At 49.6% G+C, this 18,417-nt stretch overlaps 1 protein-coding gene across 7 annotated transcripts in view; it reads left to right on the top strand.

Moving 5' to 3' along the window:
* The window catches only part of C18H16orf95 (chromosome 18 C16orf95 homolog), a 453,505-nt gene that overhangs the window by 172,762 nt on the left and 262,326 nt on the right, over positions 1-18,417 (top strand). For 5 of the 7 annotated variants that reach the window (XR_010837979.1, XR_010837976.1, XR_010837977.1 and 2 more), the window contains exons 5-8: positions 14,900-15,036; positions 15,609-15,714; positions 16,798-16,860; positions 17,999-18,110. The gene's annotated coding sequence lies outside the window, so the exon portion shown is untranslated. Of the gene's footprint in view, positions 1-14,899; positions 15,037-15,608; positions 15,715-16,797; positions 16,861-17,998; positions 18,111-18,417 lie in introns of those variants that run through there. The other 2 variants (XR_010837974.1, XR_010837972.1) reach the window with 1 other exon arrangement.

Below are 18,417 nucleotides of genomic sequence, written 5' to 3'. Positions count from 1 at the left end.
ATTCAGCCTTAAAAAGGAAGGAAGCACTGATGCATGCTACGGTGTGGCTGAACCTCGAAAACATTGTGCTAACTTAGAAAAAAAAGCCAATCACAGAAGGCCCTTCTTGTAGGAAATGTCCAGAATAGGTAAACCCATAGAGACAGAAAGCAGATCATTTGTTGCCAGGGGCTGGGAAGAAGGGTGGGGGTGACCGCCAGCAGACGCAGGTTTCCTTTTAGGAAATGAAACGATCTGAACCAGACAGTGGTGACTCGGTACGGTGTGAATGTGCTAAGTGACACTAACGGTCGATTTTATGTTGTGCGCATCTTACCAAATTGAAAAACCATTGGAAAGGAACAATTCTAATCGCAGTGGGGGCCGGGAAGGAGCAGTCTCCACTCATAGATGTGTGGTTTAGACTTGCTTGCCGTGGGCATCCTGTAGACGTTTGCATCCCTTAGACTTCAAAGCAGACTGTTGGAGGCACCCCAAGTGAGCAGAGAGAGCGAACCCTGATTACACAGGTGCTACAGGCCAGGTGCAGGTGAGTGTTTACACACACTTTCTCTTTTATCCCGCACAACTACCCCAGAAGGAAGGTTCTATCTTATTCTCATCTCACACTGAGGAACCCAAGGCACAGAGAGGTGAAATAGCCCTCCCTAGGTCCCAGAGCCAGTGATTTGCACAGCTGGGATTGGAACTGGAAGTCCACTCAGCAAAGGTCTGTTGATGTGTTACTGTTGTTGAGGACAGTGAGTGCTTGGCAAGGCCCAGGATTGGGGCTCCCAGCGCCCAGTGATGCCGGCAAGAAGACATCACCTTTGGGCTGCCAGAAACTCTTGCAGTTGTCACGCTGAGGAACTGCAGAAACCAGCTCTTCTTCCATGAGATGAAAAGCCTGGATCTGAGCAAGCCAGAGACCGAGACAGGGTCAGTGGGACAAGGACAGGTTGGGGAGGGGAGGTGACCAGTCCTGCTCCTTCAGTCTTCTCACAGATCCAAGAGAAGGCACAGTCACTGTTCCTGTTCTGTACAGTAGGAACAGAGGCTCAGAGAAGCAGCATCACTTGCCCACGGTCCCATTCTTAGGTGGGAACATCTGCCCTTTGCACCCAAAATGTAACTCTCCCGACTCTGCCAGTGATATTTCGTGTCCTGTTTCCCCTACTAAACTAACGTATGCTCGTGTGGAACATATTGGGTTGGCCAAAAGTTTCCTTTGGTTTTTAAGTAAAAATAAAAGACACATCTTTCATTTTCACCAAGAACTTCATTGAACAACGTTTTCACCGTTTCGTTCCACTACCTTCTGTCATTCTTCAGGCAACTTCATAATTCCATCTTCCCAAAACTTTTTATCTTTTTGAGCAAAGAACTGTTCCAGGTACCTTTCCCAGTCTTCCAGGGAATTGAAATATTTCCCATTAAGAGAATTTCGTAAAGACTGAAATAAACGGAAATCCGAAGGTGCAATATCTGGTGAATACGGGAGATGAATCAGAACTTCCCAGCCAAGCTGTAACAGTTTTTGCCTGGTCATTAAAGAAACATGGGGTCTTGCATTATCCTCATGGAAGATTATGCGTTTTTCTGTTGACTAATTCTGGACGCTTTTCATTGAGTGCTGCTTTCAGTTGGTCCAATTGGGAGCAGTGCTTGTTCGAATTAACCATTTGCTTTTCCAGAAGGAGTTCATAATAGAGGACTCCCTTCCAGTCCCACCATGTACACAACATCACCTTCGGTGAATGAAGACTGGCCTCTGGTGTGCTTGGTGGTGGTTCATTTCGCTTGCCCCACGATCTCTTCCGTTCCACATTATTGTACAGTATCCGCTTTTCATCACCTGTCACAATTTGTTTCAAACATGGAACATTTTCGTTACGTTTCAGTAGAGAATCGCATGTGGAAATACGGTCCGGAGGGTTTTTTTCTCTGAACTGATGTGGAACCCAAACATCGAAGCGATTCACGTAACCAAGCTGGTGCAAATGATTTTCAGCGCTTGATTTGGATATTTCGAGTATGTCGGCTATCTCCCGCGTGGTATAGCGTTGATTGTTCTCAGTTAATGTCTCGGTTTGATCACTATCAACTTCAACTGGTCTACCTGACCGGGGAGCATCGTCCAGGAAGAAATCTCCAGCATGAAACATCGCAAACCACTTTTGACATGTTCGAACAGTCACAGCGCCTTCTCCACACACTGCACAAATCTGTTTTTGTGTTTCAGTTGTGGTTTTACTTTTTTTGAAATAATAAAGCATAATATGCCGAAAACGTTGCTTCTTTTCGTCCATCTTCAATATTAAAATGGCTACACAAAAATTCACCACTTTTGATTTTTTTTTTTAAATGCACGCTGATATGACAGCTGTCACAATACAAGCTAACAGACTTGTTTTGAATGAACTTAGAGACAACTAAGTGCTACTAGAGCCATCTCACGGAAAAAAACGGAACAAACATTTTGGCCAACCCAATATAAAAATACAGAAAGAAAACCCCACATAGGATAAAATAGAAACCTTTCATAATGTTATCATCCAGAGAAACCTACCATTACCCCTTTGATATATTGCTGTTTTTGTCTACGTTGATACATAAACACACACATGCTTATATATCCTTCTAAAATTGGGATCATGCTATATACAGTTGTTTTATACTTTTTATTTAATGTATTGCTTATGTTTTCTATTGACTCATTATGGGAAAACTGGATTTTTAATGTTTCCCATTTAATAATCTCCAGAGTCTCCCATCATCTGGATCTTCCCGAATATAACTAACGATGGATCTGTAGGTGTTTTCCCAATTATTGTTCTTAAAATCAACACTGTTATGATGGTCCTTTAATATAAATGTTGTATTTGGCATATAGTAGGTACTCAATATTTATGAATTAATGGAGGATGGATGAATGAGTGGATTTCTTTAGCATAGGTCTTGGATATAGACTTATTTTGTCTAAAGTAGGTGGTCCATGCCTCTGGTTGGCCCATTTAGTCCCTGTTTTCTCCTGATATGGTTAGTAATAGTGCTCTTTTTTACTCTCAAAAGTGTCCTGATTTGGATGATAAATTGTAAGGTCACCCTAATCAAATGGTATGAATCTTTTTGAGGTTCTTGATACACATTGCTGTATTGCTCTATAGATGTGTTGTACCGATTTACACCTAACCTGTAACCTATTCCTAAAAGAAGAGGAGGGCTTGATGAAAAATGACTTGATGAAAAATTTGGGAAATGGAATTAATCTTGTAAAAATGGAATTGGTTTCATAAAAATGGTATTAGATTTGTGAGATTCAGGAATGGCTTAAATTCATTTTCCCCCTAAGCTCTCATGTTCTTAGAATCCACCTTGGTCACACGTGGAGCTTGATTTTTGTTTATCAAGCATTTTAATAAAAATGCACTCATTCTAAATGATTATAGCTTTCTGCTGGGAGCAGTCGTGATCCTGAAGCTCTTGGGGTTTGAATCCACACTCTGTCACTCACCACCAGCTATGAAACTTTGAACAAGTCCCATGACTGAGTTTTGATTTCTTCCTCTGCAAAATGGCAATGGATATTCCCTCCTTTCAGAAAGTCATGAGGATTAGACATCAGTGTGCAAACTGGGAAAGCCAGTTTCACACTGACCTGCCCAAAGCCAGTCTTTGCCCAACGAGCCTTCACCCCACCTGTTAGCAGCAGCACCTGGTCCTTCCTAGTTTTCCACAGCACACTGACTTTTCATTCGCATAACATTCCAACTTGCTTCCAGAGCCTGAAGGAGTTGCTCTCCCAGGTTAACTTGTTGGAGGACCAGTTAGGCACATGATAGTGGTAAATGGCTCCCTGCTTCAAAATTCATTTCACATGCAGTTTGTCACCCCCGAGTGAATCCCAACCTTTCAGAGGTTTTGTCCAGCAAGTTAGGGCCAAGAGGACTGCATGATTAAGAACTTGGTTGCCTAGGAAATTGTGGGTGTTGCATACCCTGTGATTGACTTACTCTGTAGTCAATTGGTGTCATATTTAGAGATCTGTGGTAACCCCTATTTCCTCACCTAACAGGACAGTAGTCCTGGGAAACGGAGTCTAGTCACGATCATCTGGAGATGTGAATTTTCAGATGATCCCTTGGCCGGCTTTCAGATGCTAGAGGGCAGGGCACTTGCTAATGCCCGGGGTAGGGTCTGGGTGGTGGTTTTAGTGGGTGGGGAAGACTGGTGGACTCTCCTTCCCAGTCCAGGGAGGCAGAGGAAATACGCCAGGGGAATTTGACTCTTCCATGTTGGCTGCAGTCTCTTGCGTTTTGCTCTGTGTTGGCCCCAGGAGCCTTCATTATAGCTGAGCTGAATCAGGAGCTCTGAAGTCAAATGCAGGTCATGCCCAAGGGAGCAAACACATGTTCTTTTGGAGGCTTCTGTGTGCTGGCCTCCTAAGGGGCAGTTTCCTGGGACAGTTACACACAATCTTATGTTCATCGTAAGGTCTTCCTTTCTGATCACAATATCTGACTACAAGTGATGGCTTAACCACTTCTCATTGGCTTGACACGATCCCAGAGTGGGCCTGTGAGGTCAGCCATTGCTGAGTTACACAGACTTCCACAGCTCTTGATGTGACCATCTGCCCTCTCCTGGAAAACAGAATTTTTCTCTTATCTAAATTTAAGAGTGACTAAGCCAGTGGCCAAAAGCATTTGCACCGGTAGGAAGAGGAAGGTGGCTCAGTCCACCTGGAAGTGGACTCAATACCCTTTTCCAACTGCTGAACCCACACCCACAGAACCTGGCCAGGCTCCTGACCAGGCTCCCGTCCTTTGGAACTTGGACTGGGGATGGAATTCAACTTGAAGCTGGCATGGAATACTTCCTGGGTCAGAGGGGAGGGCTTGAAGAGTCCAGAGATAGGCATTTTGACAATTTAAATGAAATGAATTGAACCCTGACATGAATTTCTCTTGGATACCACAGCACCCTGAAACATAAAGGAAGTGGACTGAGTGAGCACAGAGTGCATTTGGCTATAAGGAAAATGTTCTGAAACAACCTTTGGAATATTCTAGCAAGACCCAAATTGGGGCAGGTCAGAAGCAAGTCTGGACAGAATCCTCAGCTGTCTGATTTTCCCAGCTTCCATTTGCCCAGAGTATAACCTGGCCAAGTTCTTCTCCTTTATAAGACAGAGAAAATTACCTTGGTGATTGGATGGGGGCAGGTAGCTTCTGCTTCAAAAGCTACTTGTGAAAACACAATTCCACTAAGTCTTTATGTTTCTAAAACCAAATAGGGAAACTATGGTGAGAGCATGTTCTCACCTCCCACTCCACTCCACAGTCACAATGAGCTGTATATTTGTATCATACGTAAGAGTAACATGAATAATAAGAGCAAAGACAGTATGAGGGAGGAATTGGGAGTGTAGTTTGTAAGATTCTTATACTACATGTAAATCCATGTAATATTATTTCAAGGTAAACTCTGATCAAATAAAGATATATATTGCAAACCCCGGGGTAACTACTAAATTTTTTAAAAAGACGTCTATACATGACCAGTTCTCTCACATTAAAAAACCCAAGCATACGTCAGCCCCACGTGATCCTCCGTCTTCCCAGCTGCCCACTCTCCTCTCCTTTCTGCTACGTTTCTCAGTAGTGCGCTCTGTCCTTGCTGTTTTCATTCTCTAATCTTCTTCCATTTGTAATCTGGCGTCCACTTCCATTGTTCTCATCAAACAGTTTTTGCCAAAGTCACCAATGACCGTGACATAACTATATCCAGTGAGACACTTTTTGTCTAACTTGGTTGCCCTAACTTCAGACCATGGGTGGTCTGTGCCACTGTCTGCACGCCATCCTTCTTGAAATACCCTCCTTCTCGGCCTCCAGGGCACGCGCGCTCTCCGCCGCCTCCCAGCTCTCTGCGTGCTTCCGCTCTGTTCTCTGTGCGTGCTCACTGCCACTTTCTGACCGACCGTGAAATGCTTGGGCTCCTCAGAATTCATCTCTAGGCCTGTGCTGCTCCGTACTTGACACTTTCTCCCGAAGCAAGCTCATTCCTGCCCGTGGCTTTAATTGTTACCTTTCCCCAGAAGACTACAAATCTGTATATCCATCTTGGAACTCTGCTCTGAGCCTTGGTCCATATTCTGAACGGCCTAGTTGATCTTTTCCTGAGGGTATCTCAAAGGCAACTCAAATCTCAGCATGTCCCCACAAAAAGTCATCATTTCTTTTCTAACTTAGTCTTCTTTGAAGGGTCTCTACCTCAGGAAATGCCACTTCTACCACCACTCCTGTCATCATTCATTCATTTAGAATGAGAACTTACTCTGTGTAAGAGACTGGAGATCTTATACAGATGAACAATGGGCAAGGTCCCTGTTTTCCTGGAGTTTATACCCTAGTGGAGAAGACGAACAGAAATCAAGCAAAGAAACAAACAGAGCACACAATTTCAGGAAAGGGTAAATGCCATAGATAAAACCAAAGCTGGGTGAGGAGAGACTGATGGGTGGGTCAGTGGAGTGGCTGTAGTGGAGCGAGGTGACATTTGAGCAAATACTTCAGTGATACCATGCGGCACGCAGAGGCCTGGAGGAGGAGATGAGAGCAGAGCGGTGACAAAGTCCGCCAGAAACCTAGCGGTGGGTTTTTCTTCCCGCTTGGCTCTTCCCACGAAACGTTATCGCCGTTAGCTCTTGAAACTCTCATCACTCTGCACCTTTGCTTTGGCCACCCTGGCCCAGAGCACACTCAGCTCTCTCTTAGTTTATGGTCCCAGCCGTCTCCCCGGTCTCCGCACATACGTCCTTCTCTCCCTTCAGATCCGTTCTCCAGATGGTAACCAGAGTGATCTTTTCAAGACGCACGTCTCATCACGTCATCCCTCATGCTTCTTCCCTCCTTTATTTATTTATTTATTTATTTTACTGCGGTGGTTTTAAAACAAGCGAGGGCATCTCATTTTCTTCCCTTGGAAGATGGGCTGACCTTTGTGACAGCCTCTGTGAAAAGAATGTGGCAGAAATGATGACTTCTAAGCAGAAAATAGAAGAGGCAGTACCGCTTCCGTTGGGTTCTCTCTCCTGGGACCCTCGGGCTACGTGTGGGTGGTCTGACCGGCAGCCCAGCCAGTCCCTTAGCTGACAGTCAGCACTGACCAGCAGACGGGTGGGCCTTCTGACGATGCCGGGCCCCCAGCCTTCCAACCTGCCCACCTGATGGGGGAGAGGAGCAGAGGTGAGCCCTGTTGAGCTTTGCCCACATGACACATTCATGAGCAAAATATTTATCGTTGTTTTAAACCACGAAAGTTTGGGGCGGTTTGTTTCACAGTGAAACAGAATCCGAACATCAACTCATCAGTTAAAATATATATTTGTAATCTGGTCTTCTTCCACCAAATCCAGGTCTGATCATGCGTCTTGCCCTATCCCTGTTACCCTTCGTCTCTTGCAGTCACCTGTCTGGCTTACAAATCCTGAACGAGCCCTGCCCAGACCATCCTGTTACTAGCTCTTGTCCCACACCCCCTACTAGTGTCCTTTCCTCACTTCCCAGTTTGAGATGCTGTGGTTCCTCACGGGGGGCTCTCCCTTGCTCAGAGAGCTTGGTTGCCCGCAGCCACGTGTCTTGTGGGCTTGGGCTGGGGGCTTTCATGTGATAATGTGCAAAATGGTTAATGTGCTAAGAGTCCCCGTGTTCTCTGCCCCATCTCCTTTCCAGCCACATCTCCAGCCTTCCTTGTGATGCCTTCCTTTGTTTCCATCACCCTGGTCTCTGTTGGTCCTCAAATCTGCCATGTCCCCTCCCTCCTGCCTCTGGAGCGCACATGGGCTCCTTGTCCGTAACATGGCTTACGGTTTGAATAGTTACCATCTCCTTCAGTTTGCCACTTTGACAGCGGTTTGCTCCGCCAGCATCGCTTCCCACCAGGGAAGCCTCGTCCTGGATTTCTCCTTCAGGCTCGTGGCACCCCAGCCGCTTGACTTCCTAACCTTCGTTACAGAGTAGCATTACTTCTGTGCGATGGTCCACTGGTGGCTGTCTGTTACTGGACAGAGTTCCAGGAGGGCAGGCGACGGGTCTGCTTTTGCACACGGGTGTGTGGAGTAGTGAAATGGGTGTGTGTGCTCCAACAAAGAGTCCAAGAGCCACATGCGTTCCGGGGACGCTAACCGGACTACAGCTGAGCAGGTGCTTTCTAGCGAGACTTCTCAGAGCCTCTGGCCCGCTGCGAAGCACCGAGAGCGTTGGAAGAAATAGCCCAAATTTAACTAAGCGTGGGATGTTTTATTTAAGACCTAACAGTCGTATCTTGGGGAGTCTTGTTTGAGAAATGCTGACTACGGCATAGTTTATTATTTTTCCTCTCCATGTGCACATGTACATTTATTCACAGGTCATGTACCGTGTGTGTGTGTGTGCGTGTGTGTGTGTGTGTGTGTGTGTGTTCTCCCCTTACAGTCCTGTTACCTGCAACTGTTTTGTTGAGGACAAATAGCCCAGGTGTGGCCAGAGCCAACTCATGGTTGGACTCACGGGTTAGGAGGCAGATGAAAGGGCCTCAGAAGATGAGCCCAACCCCTTCAAGTCCCCATGGGACAAGGGGTGCGGAAAACAGCTAAATGCATACCGGTCAACGTCACGTCCTATCCAGGAGCCCTGTAGTGGCCACTGGGACCCCCCACACGTGACCAGGCAGGGAACTGAGCCAAAACTAGTGCAAGAGCAACACGTGCTTCCTCTGAGCTCTGGCATGACCAAGATGTGAAGTGGGGCTGACTCAGATGGACACCGTCGGGAAGGTGGCAATCCCTCCGCTGGCCACCACGGTGGGGGGTGTCACCATCACGCAGGGGCTGCCATGCTCGTGCAGAGGCTGTAGGCTGGTGAAGGTGCGAGACCTGGTGATGGTTCTGGAAAGTTGGAGCGCACATGCATTTGGACCTTGCGGCCCGACTGGGGGGCGTGCTGACTCTGAGGGGGGTTTACCCCAGTCCGAGAAGAGGCTCAGTGCTGGGATGACGGGGTCTTTATCACCAGGGGGGTCGTGGAGGGGCGGGCACATCCCAAACATCGACCTGACACAGGCAGCATGAGCAGCCCGGCCCGAGAGGGTACAGCATGCATGTGGCTTGTTCAGTGACCTGGGGGGCCGGCTGTTGAGCAGTTTGAGACAAGGGGTACAAGACCTGGGTGGGTTGGAAGGGTCAGAGGAATGTGTGCGAGGATGTTTGTCCAGCGAGCCTGCCTCCCTCATGTGAGTGGGGCTGGAGGTGGGGAAAGTGGAGAAACAGAAGTACCGCAAGTTAGGGGAGAGGCAAGGAAATGCTTATTCCTATAAGAGGACGGGAGAATAATGCAATAATCCAACGACACTAGGGAGGAGTCCTTTTATTGTCGATCACATTCATTTGGCTGATAATCTGAGGGGAAAGCATTCTTCGGGCAAAAGAAAATTTGATTCTCTGATGTCTGGCCCCTTGTCCTGCTGGGGCTGAGGCCCTGGGAGGGTCGACTCTGTCCACTCACACCTTCTGGGGTCACAGCGGTCATGGGCTTCCTCTGACAGTGTCAGCAGATGCAGGCAGCCCACCTGCCTCATCATTTACGAGGCAGAGTCCCAGCTCAGCCAGGGACCGGCGCCTCCCGGTGTGCTCCCCAGCAATTTGGATTTGATTCGATTGCAGTCCCATCCTCAGTTTCTGGGCCTCGTATTTTCCATCTGAATTTGCTTTCGATGTTGGGGCACTTTTTGTTTTGTTTTGCTTTGCTTTTTATTTGTTTGTTTTGGTTATTTTTAGTCCCGTGGCTCTAGCAGGGGCCCTACCGTGTAAGGGACGGAACGGGAGGCTGGGCCTGCTGCACTGTCTGCCAGAGCGGGCTGGTCTTCATCCTCAGGACCAGAGAAGCTTAGAACAAAGAGATCCCAGACCCACAGCTGGCTCTGGCTTTGGCTCATGGGGACAGCGGTGTGCAGCTTGGATGTTATCCCCCGCGCACTCGTCCAGAACTCTAGGCTACTTGGTGCACAAATAGAGTGGCTGCATCGTTGTCTATAATTGCAAAAAGGGAGAAAGAGAAGCTGTAGGGAAGCGTGAATGTTCCATGGCAAGGGAAGGGTGGACTGGGTCCCGGTCGGGGCAGACAGTTGCCGCCAGCGTGAGGCCTGGGAGCATTCCTCACCCTAGCCCAGAACCCCGCCTGGGTGCTGCAGGGGCAGGGGCAGGGGCAGGGACGGGGTCCTTCCTGAGGGGCCGGTCAGCGGCCCCTGCGAGGTGTGAGCTCTTCCCCTTGCTTCAGGGCAAAGTGGTTGGCTTTGCAGAGCCTCAGCGCCATGCACAAGGCGCATGGTTGTGCGGCCTTGATGGTCACCGACCACGTGGGAGATGAGTGTCGTTCAGGAGAAAAAGGCATCTATTTTCCTCTAAGCTGTATTTATTTGTCTTTTCCTAATTTCCTTTATTTATTATCCAAGTAGTTAAAACATTAAACATTATGGATTGAAAAAGAGTTATCAGTAATCTTATCATCTAAACATCACCAGAGTTTGACGTTTTGGTGTATTAGCCTTTGTCTGAGCATTTGGATATTTTACAAAAGTTTGCATACATTTTGTACAGTCAGCATTTTATTATACGAATGTTCCCATTGAAGACTGCTGGGTAGTCAGGATAAAAGCCCTGTGGGGTCAGTAGGACCATGCGGATGGGAGGTGTTGCCAAGACCCCAGGGCAAAAGCTGTGCTCATTGCTGAGGCCGCGTGAAGGGAACCCGGAGCCTGGTGACATGGCCTTGCAGGGCCTCTCCTCCCCACCTGATGCTGGAGTGCACGTCATACATGAGGACCCACAGGCCGCGTGTGATGATCCCCATTTTGCAGGTGAAAGAGCTGAGGCTTTGCAAGGCCAAACACTTTGCCCCAAAGCAAGGGAAAGAGCTCAAACACCCAAACCATGTGTTTCTGACCCAAGGTCTGTGTGCTCACCCGTTTTATTTTTTTTATTTTTTATTTTTTTGGTACGTGGGCCTCTCACTGCTGTGGCCTCTCCCGTTGCGGAGCACAGGCTCCGGATGCGCAGGCTCAGCGGCCACGGCTCACGGGCCCAGCCGCTCCGCGGCATGTGGGATCCTCCCAGACCGGGGCACGAACCCGTGTCCCCTGCATCGGCAGGCGGACTCACAACCGCTGCGCCACCAGGGTAGCCCACCCCTCTTTTATTTTGTACAGCTTCTCGTCGGTGTGCTGGAAAGTTGTCCGTTCTCTGGTAGAAGTGTCCATGCAGAAGGGCAGCAACCTCCCGGGCAGCCAATTCCAGGCTCCTCAGGAGGGCTGATGCCAGGAGATGGCCCCAAAGGTACGCGCCACCCTCAGAACTGGCTATTCCTGTGTCTAGCCTTTGGCCCAGCTGGGCCTGTTTTCATCAGTCTCCCCTGGTCCCACCATTTCTCCTTGGGCTTCCTGTTTCCTAAAACAACTTTGATGGAGAAGTAAATGGAGTGAAATCTGCTTTCCTTATCTCTTGGGTTTTCATAACCAGCCTTAGTGAGAGGCAGCGCCTCCCGGCACCTGGGTTGACACAGGTGGGTAGAGACAGGGCTTGGCTGTGGGCTGTGGATCCAGCTCAGCAACTTACTGGTGACACAGCTACTGTGACTCTGCTTTCTGATCTGCAGAATGGGTGTGCCAGCGGCACCTCCCAGAAGGGCCTGGTGGAGCGTGTCAACATGTGTCAGGTTCTGAGCTCAGCCTGTTGGAAACACCCAGTAAACGTCAGCTCTGACAATTACTGCTTGTTTATGGGTAGTACTAGCTGAAGTTTATTTTCAATGCCAACCACCAGTTAAGAAGTGCCGTAAAAACATCTGTGGCTTGGTCTAGAAAGTGACTGTGAGGCAGGATGGCGGTGGGGAGATCAGGTGTGCCTGGGCCCTCCTCCCCTCCCCGTCCTTGCCTGGTAACCCCCACCCCCATGCCCACAACCTTGCTGAACATTAAGGAGGCTCTTCTTTTTTGGAGTGTGTATTTCCTGCTAGATATTCTCTATTCTCTCCACCCTCCCAACCCTATAGTATAATTTTAAGCGTGAGGGGCTTGGGCCAGGTTTAGAGGTTTGAAAACTGGCTCTGAGCTAACAAAGGGCAGGAGAGAGGCTGCGATCACATCACTGGGACTGACGTCCCCAAACCCAGAGCTTGGAGTTCCTCGTCGCCCCCTTCCTTTGGGGGCACCAGACATCGGGTCTGCTCCCCATGTTTCCACCGGCTGGATTTAGGAGGCTCTGTGGGTTCGTGAGTCGGCTCCAGGCAGAATGGAACAACCGGTGGTTTGGGTTTTCTGGGCGGCTCCCTCTGTGCGTGCATGGTGTTTGAAATCCTGGGGCCACCCCCGTAAAAAGCTCCTGCAGCGGAGCTGGAAGGCCGGAACATGGGTTTGTGCTTTCACCACCTGGTGGCGCCACTGAGGCTGCAGGACGGAGCTACCGACATGCCAAGGCCTGAGTGTCAGGGCTGACAGCGGCAGGGGTGCAGGCCCGGTATAAGCAGTGTAAATGCGGTGCCTGCCCTGCGGCCACGCTTACGTTGGCCGCGGCTACAGATGCCAGCTCCCAGGGAGCATGAGGGGGGAGGCCGAGTTTCTGGCTTACAGACACCCCTCTTTCTATCTGTCTCTGTTTCTTTCTGTCCCTGTCTCTCTGCTCCTTCCTCCCAACTCTCTCTCTGTCTCTCCCCATCTCTGTCTCTCTCGCACAGGGACAGGGCCCGTCTTTCCCTAGAGGTTGGCAGTGAGCTTCCCATCTTTCCTCCCAATGGGGCAGGAGCCTCCTCAGGTCAGCTTTCACCTCGGAGTCTACACTCCAAGGTGGCTTGTCTTGCGTAACCCATGCCAGGTTTGTGGGCTCACAGGTGGGCTCAGAACCCTTCTCTTTGGCCTCAGAGGGCGGGGACAGAACGACTGTGGTAATCCTGGTGGATGGGCTGACATTTCACTGTAAATTGGATGCAACCAGCTGCGAAGTGAAAGCAGGCTTTCGGTTTATTTAACAGCGATCATGTCACTGCACTCAGCACCATGGGACGTTAGTGTAAAAATAAAAAATAAATGAGAATACTGTTCAAGTAACCTGGATTTATCACCGTCGCTACTGCAGAAGCATCAGGCCACCTCTGTCTGCAGAAACCAGTCTTGGAGAACGTCCTCCGAGACCGGACCCAACACAGGATGGCCTCGAATGGGGTGGGTGGAATAGCTGTGCGCTGCTAGGATTTTTGTTCTGTTTTGAACTTTTCTACTTTCTGAACTTCTCTGCTTTCCCAGGAAATACCAAACGGGGAAGAGAGCAGTGAAGGAAAATTCCTTCTATCACTTTGGCAGCGAGGTTTCTTTTATTAGTAGACTTCATTTTTTAGAGTGGTTTTAGCTTTACAGAAAAACTGAGCAGAAAGGCCAGTCGCCATCTCCTTGCTGCCCTGTCACCTCAGTTTCCCCTGTTGCACCTCAGTTTCCCCTATTGCTGATGTCTTGCATGGGTGCGGTGCATTTGGTGCAGTTGATGGGGCAATATCAATATATCATTGTTGAAGTCCGTAGTTGGTGCTGTACATTTTGTGGATTTTGATAAATGCGTGATGTCATGTATCCACCATTGCAACGTCATCCGGAAGAGTTTCACTGCCCTAGAAATCCCCTGTAGCAATGAAATTTTAAAGCAACTTAAGAAAACGCAGAGCTATATCCCACCTTTCAGAGCTGCATAAGTACCCTAGGAACTGGGTAGCAGGAGCACGTGCAGGTGAGATCCTGTTACCTGCACACGGGCAGGGCCGGGTTGTGTGTGTTAGAGGCTCGCCCAGAGGCCGGAGCTGCGCCCAGCGAGGAGTGGACAGTGGTCGTACACACGCATAGTGGCGGTAGTGTGTGTGTGTGTGTGTGTGTTATTAAAAAAAAGGAATGGCCATGGGGAGGTGTGGGCCGGCCCACTGAGTAGGACTGGGAGGTGAGGTTTTGGGGTGGGGGCTTGTTGATTCTGGCGGATGGAACGTTTGCTGCCGACACGTTGCCCATGGGTGATGGTGCCGCGAGGCCGGCTCTGGGCCTGCACACCTAGTGGGGAATCGGGAAGAGGCGTCTTTGCCTCCTCTGCACAGTCCTGCTGAAGCGTCTGCTGCCGAAATGTTTCCTCCCTGTGCAGGGGCACCGTGTGAACACAGGCTGGCCAGCACCCTGTGCCTCTCGGCCCCACAGATAATAAAGCTCCCTTGCGGCCTGGGGGTGAGTGGTGGCCTGGCCAGGCCCCTGGACAAAGCAGGCTCCAGGTCCACTGAGATGGCCCCGAGCGGCTCCTGGAGCACGAGAAGGCTGGGCTTGGGCTGGTCTCTGAGGAGGGACCCTCACAGCCCCCGTGCCCAAGCCGAGGGTCTCTGGAGGCGTTTGTGGGTAAAATAGAGCCTGGCACGTCTGCCTGTGCTTGAACTACTCCAATTCGTTACCGGAATGCTCCCCTGTGAGGCGGCAGCCCTGATTCTGGGTGCGACGGCATTCCCGAGACCTCAGCCAGCGTCCGTTTCATTCTTCAAACCCCCTGTTTGCCCCTGAAGACGTTGCTTTGCCATTTTTCCTTCTCTCCCTCCCTGGCTTTGTCGTTAAACGTGATGAAAAAGTACTGACTTGTTTTCATTCCCGGGACCGTGGAGACAACGCATCCCTGGATCTCCTAGGCTGCCGTGGCCAGTTGATAGCCAGTTGGCTGAAATCTGATGTTAGGAATGTGGGGTCTTTTTGGGAACTGCCCGTAGCTGCCAAAACGGTTCTAAATACATGAAAAGTAGGTTAACGTGCTACACTCCTCGCGTTTATTCTTCCAGCTGAAATTTTCCTGACTTTTTTTTCCCTTTCATTTTATTAGGTTAATAAAACTTGGTTTTCGAGCGTTTCACTGCCCCAGGAGGGCAGTGGGCCCCATGTCCAATTCATCAAGTGCCTAATGAGTGGCCTCGGAGGTCCTGGCCCATCCATTCCAGAAGCTCTCTCTGCCTCGTAAAGGTGAGGCCTACGGGCTGCACTGTATATTTTGTCTGTTGGTTTCCCAAATTCTCCTGCCAGCTCAACTGTCACTTTTCAGGATTTATATGAGGCCGACGGCACCACGGGGCAGCTCCCCTCCGCAGCAGAACCCCCCTCCTTTGCTCGTTCTTCACACACACCACACACTCTGTGCCATAAAACAACCTTTCTGCAATAAAATGAAATAGAAATGTGTCGATGCTAGCATTTTAGAACATTCCAGCCAAAGGGCTGTGGGAAATGCCTTCGTTTACATGAAGGAGGGAAGCTCTGTGAAACTAGGGGATAAAACAGTGTGAGAAAAGGCCTTTAGTAAGAAGAAATAGTCTGGCATTTAAAATAAATAAATTAAAAATAAAACGTGCATGTGCGTGTGTGTGTGCGTGCGGTCACTACATTCTTTATGCACATACATTTATGCTGTCCTGGTTTGGTTTTGGTGTTTCAGAGAAAGGGCAGTGAGGGAGAAAAGTGGATGTCGCTTGCCTTCTGGGCCCAGCGCCTGGGCTCTGTCTCCTTCTAGAACATTCTTCCTGTTACTCCCCCTGCAGGCTATTTTGCCTTCGCCAAGTTGTCGGGATCCTGCCAGCTCCAGGCTTGGGCTGTGTCTGCCCCAACATGGATGGGAAGCTAGAATCTGAGCACCAAGAGCTTGAGGTACAGCTCAGGGCCTGAGAACCTGAGAGACGCGGTGAAGGTTGCAAGCTCAGGGCCGGTTGCTGGGTCGTGGGGTCCCCGGACCAGAGGCCTCCCGAATTTCCACAGAACAACCTGGCTGGGTCTGGGTTCCTTCTCTCTGGTTTGATCCTCCAGAAATCTCCTGGCCTTTAATTAAGCACCCCAGCGGGGTGTGCGCCATTGCTGACAGGTGACTCCACATGGCCTGTTGATTTTTTCTCCCCTTCCTTTCAGTGGCGTCTTGAGCACCAGAGGGAAGGAGCATGGAGGGAAGGTCACGCTTGCTCTGCAGGCAGTGAAAGGGAGAGGGAATGCTGTCTCAGAGGGTTCTCTGTGATGCCCTCTACATTTTATCACCCACCGGGCCCTGAAGCCAGGGCACAGGCCTTGTCCAAACAGTTGGCTGGGGTTTAATACCTGAGATGTGGAGACGTGAGATGTCTCCCAGGCTGTGGGGCAGAAGCGAGGATGGCTGTCCCTCTTCTGCAGACTCTTTCTGTGGAGGAAGAGGATTCTGGAAGGTCTCTGAGGCCAAGGGGGGCATCCATGGCCGGCCCACCCACGGGTAGACTGGCACCACCAGCTAGCACCTCCCTCCTTCCACATGGGGAAGACACAGTGCAGATTGCGTGGCTCTCAGCAGGGACCTCGGAGTGTCCACACGCCCCAGAATTTTCGCCCCAATCTTGCACGGCCCTGTGTGTTCCCATTGGGCTGAAGGATTTCATGGCGTGAGGGTCAGTGGCTTAGAGTTCCCACGCGGGAGGCCACGAGCAGCCGTTCCGATTGGGGCTTCGGGGCTGGGGTGGGGTAGGTCCGGTTCAACCCTGTGAAGACCCTCAACCCAGGACTGGCCTTTCTCAGTTGGCCCCCAAGGCGGCTGGAGTACCACTGTCGTGCAGGATTTTCCACGAGGAGCTGGCCTTCCCCCCTGCACACCCCTCTTACTGGGCATTCATTGTGCGTTAGATTATCTTCTGAAAATATACTTTGAAGAGTTCTTGTTTTGTTTTGTTTTTCCTACTTGACACTCTTGAATCAAGTAGGCCATTTATCTTTTAGGCAGAAGAATTTCAACAGTTACACTGCACACTTGCTGGAGGATCGCAGGCTGAAAGCAGAGAGGTAGTTTAAACATTTTTTTCATCACGGGTTTATTCTTGTCTTAGCTCCCCCCTAAACTTTGCAGCTTTCCTCCCCTCCAACTAATCCTCCCGACTGTGGCCCACCCCCACCCCCCATGGATCCAGCCCACCTTGAGCTACTCAAACTGAAAGAAGCATTCATGCCCAGGCCATCTGTTTGTTTAAACTCACCCCATGTTAGTCCACGTTAAATGCAACAGAATGGAGAAAAATGTAATTCTCTGTCGGCTTTTGATCAAAGAGAGGAGTTTTTTTAAAAAAAATTCAAGATGGATTTCTGAAGGACAATGTTATACACATTCTGTGTGTCTCTGAGCTTCAGTGTTTAGTTGAGTTGGGGGGAAATTTTTTTTTTTTTTCCCTTTTGATCCCAGGGAGAAAACACCCGCACAAACACATCTCAGCGCCACAAACAGTGCGAGACAGGCACTTTTCTGTAGACTCCCCAGCTGTAAAGTGGAAGGGGACTGCCTCTAACTTATCAACAGAGCAAGAGAGTTTGAAATACGGCTCAACTGCTATATGCAGACCCTTTCTAGCTTCTGTGGGAATTCAGGGCGAAGTCACTCTTGTCTGGGAAAATTCAGGACCCAGGATGCTCAATACCCCCACCCCCCAACCGGCTCAGAAACTCGCAGATCCATGCTCACTCCATGATCTGATTTTCACGACCAATCATTAAATGTACGTTTCTCCCCTCACTCCCTCAGCTTCAGAGCAAATGCAAATAAAAAGTGCTTAAAATGGTTAACATTTCCTGTCACTGAAGGCATTCGTTAGGGGCGGGGGTCGCTGAGTTTTAAAGTGTATTTTCATAGGAAAACTCATTTCAGATCTGCGGCAGGAACTCAGACTGTTTCACACAGTGAATCTCAGGGTTTGCGATAAGCCTGCGTCCATTGCAGGCAGTCGAATGTTCCTTTATATTATGCGGGTGCAGGAGAGCAAATAGCCAAATTTGAACTGAGATTAATCTGGGGCCCAGCTCAGGTCACAGAAAAAAATTATAACATGTCCTCTTTCCCCATCCTCCCCTCTGCTCACTTTCTTTTCCTTTATTGGAGAAAAAACCAAATTTGGTACTTTAATTTGTTGTGTTTCCTCTATTGATTGTTTAGCTAGCGATTTTGCCAGCTTCCTGGATGTGCATTCTGGTTCTGCACAAAGAGCCACATTTCCTTCTGGAATCGGGACCAGGACACAGACAGACAGCAGCAGACACTGGAAACTGTGAGTACTCCAGTCTCTCCTGTGGCCCTGTCCCCGCTTGTCCCCTCCCGTCCTGCTGCCCCGTTCTCTCTCTCCCGGTTAGCTTTCTGCGGGGCTCCTCGGCTGAGCTCACTCTGTCAGCCCTCAGCACTATTCTCAACTTTTAGGAAAAGAGACCCTACAATTTCTACACAAACATCGGGTAGGAAGGGGAGGGGTGTGTGTGCGTACCTATTGCAGTGACTTCAGTGTTCATGTTAAGGCTCCGAAAGATGGAGAAAGTAAACAGAAGCAGGCTGGTTTATTTCAGGGGCTAACAGGGAGTCCC

Source organism: Kogia breviceps, chromosome 18 (assembly GCF_026419965.1).
Source record: "Kogia breviceps isolate mKogBre1 chromosome 18, mKogBre1 haplotype 1, whole genome shotgun sequence".
NCBI lineage: Eukaryota > Metazoa > Chordata > Mammalia > Artiodactyla > Physeteridae > Kogia > Kogia breviceps.
This window is presented reverse-complemented; position numbering and strand designations above follow the sequence as displayed.